The sequence below is a fragment of the Octopus bimaculoides genome, chromosome 11 (assembly GCF_001194135.2).
Source record: "Octopus bimaculoides isolate UCB-OBI-ISO-001 chromosome 11, ASM119413v2, whole genome shotgun sequence".
Lineage (NCBI taxonomy): Eukaryota > Metazoa > Mollusca > Cephalopoda > Octopoda > Octopodidae > Octopus > Octopus bimaculoides.
This window is the reverse complement of record NC_068991.1, coordinates 41,431,352-41,434,025: the sequence shown is the minus strand read 5'-3', so window position 1 is coordinate 41,434,025 and position 2,674 is coordinate 41,431,352.

Sequence of the window (2,674 nt, the reverse complement as noted above, 5' to 3'; positions counted from 1 at the left end):
GTGTGTGTGTGTGTGTGTGTGTGTGTGTGTGTGTGTGTGTGTGTGTGTGTGTGTGTGTGAAAGAAAGGAATGGGAAAAGTAGTTACGCGCCCACATGTTTCAAAAGTTCGCAATTCATATTATGAATCCGTCTCGTAGTAGTAACGTACACTTCATCTTGCGGTGTATACCTCTTGTTATGCAAAATCATTTTCCGTTATCAACTCTCTCAGAAAAGCAAAATAGAAACAACATACACATTTTGGCAATCATACAGAGAGTGGAGAGTAGTTTTGATAAACAGCCAATTGCGTGTCCTCATGAGTCACTTTACCGTGATATAAGTGGGTGTGGTCTTCAGAAATACACTTTGTTATTTACATCATCTGATTTACAGTATGGATAGAAACATCTAACATGTTTAATGTTTTCCCAATGCGATGATTAATTTCGTTGTGTAGACGCCATTCTAGAGAATTTTAAAACCCAAGAAAGGAATGTTTATAAATTAGAGAAGATAAAACGTGTTATAAACGGCTAATAAAAGAATAAACAAAGAATTCTAGATATAGTGACGTTTGTAATTTGCGTGTATCTACGTACACTTATATACACACGCCAATGCATTAAAAAAGCATACAGAAGCACGCATACACAACACGCTCATAAACATATGTGTGTGTATGTATGTATATATTTGTAAGTATATCTATATATATATATGTATATGTATATATGTATATGTGTTTGTAAATGTGAATGTATTCACTTTTGCGTGTACATTTATGTGTGCGTATATATGCATGTATATACTTGAATCCTGCTAAATATTTACACCATTGACTTTCACCACCCTCTTATCTATCCGTTTGTTATCCTCCCTCTTTTACTGATCTCGCCACTCACTTCGCTCATCTCATCCCTCTATGACTAATATCCCTTCTTCCCACCACCGCCTCTGAAGCACGCAAATTTGGACATTGGTGACAACATAACTGTAAAACGTTCTCTTTTCAACATACACAGAATAAAAACTAAAAATGAATAAACCTAAGTATAGTTCTATTTAGATTATATGTTACTAGACTATGTAATGAACATATATATATATGTATATATTGCAGTTTTCCCAGAGAGAAAAGAAACAATGCATATTAAATTAAATCCAAACCCTCTAACTAAGTCATATACGTGCCTGTACAATGGCTTTTTCTTTGAAGTTGGTGAAGTTTTCAATTCAGTTGATGACTGTGATACTTGCGAATGTAAGAAAACGAAACAAGTAGTTTGTACTAAAAACTCTAAATGTCTTCCAGGTAGGGTGATATATCTATAATGCATTTTACTGTGTTAACATTATCTTCTAGCTTAACATAATTAAACGCTTTCTTGTATTTATCTCAATAGTGCTGGATGCTTCTTATATTTTTTACAATCATATTTTTGTTCCATCATTATGGATTAGTCTCTAGAGGTCACCATCTTCATCATCATCACTGTAGTCATTTTAACATCCTTTTTTCCTATCCTTACGTGGGTCGCACAGAGTTCGTTGAGAAAGATTTTCCACAAGCAGATACGCTTCCAATCGTGAACTCTTATCTGCTTTCAAGTGATACCTCCTTCAATGCCAGATATTTTTTCACAGAAGATTGAAAACGAACGACATCATTTGTATGATGATGTCCCTTCATTACCATTTCGTAGTGTCAAGGCAAGCAGACACACACACACACACACACACACACACACACACACACAAACGACCGGATTTTTTTAGTTTCCGTCTACCGAATCACCCACAAGGTTTTGGTTAGCCTGGGCTATTGCAAAAGACATTTAGGTGCCTTTCAGTGGAACTGAGCCCCAAACTATATGGTTGGGAAGCGAAATTCTTAACGCAGCCATGCATGTCTGAAAAACTTCACACTAGACCAGTTTTTCTTTTTTCTTTTTTCTTTTTTTTTTTTGCAACCCATCTTTAGAATGTTCACAGTATTATTGAAATGACTATTCAATTATTTTGACTAAGCACAACCTCAGTTTTCGCGGGAAAATGTACAGTAGATGTAACCGAACTCAGGATATGTCTGGAGTTATATTTATTGGTCCTAAAAATATTGAAAATCAGACTTAGTGGGGATCAGTAATTCAGAATATATACAAACAAAACTATACAGTGTTGCTTCATCTCCATCACTGGAATAAATATTACGATGTTATCTTCTTTTATTGACTAAGAGTTTGAGTACCGTAAAATGCTGGTATGACGTTACTATTTCATTTCTCGTAATCGTTGTATCCACTATTTGTAGCTGTAGTCAATAGCTTGGACAAGATGGAATGTTATATGTTTACTTCCTCTTAAGACACGACTACATGAAGACAGCCTTCTGTGATGCAACTGTCCGCCAAATGCGAATAATGATTTTTAAATATACTTTCTTTTTTCTTTCTTTTTTTTTTCCTTTTACTTGTTTCAGTCATTAGACTGTGGCCATGCTGGAGCACCGCCTTGAAGAATTTTTAGTCGAATGAATTTTTTTAAAGCCTGGTACTTATTCTATCGATCTCTTTAACCGAACCGCCAAGTTACTGGGACATAAACACACTAACACCGGTTTCAAACGGTGGGGGACAAGCACAAACACAAAGAAGCATACACGCACACACATGCACACACACACACACACAC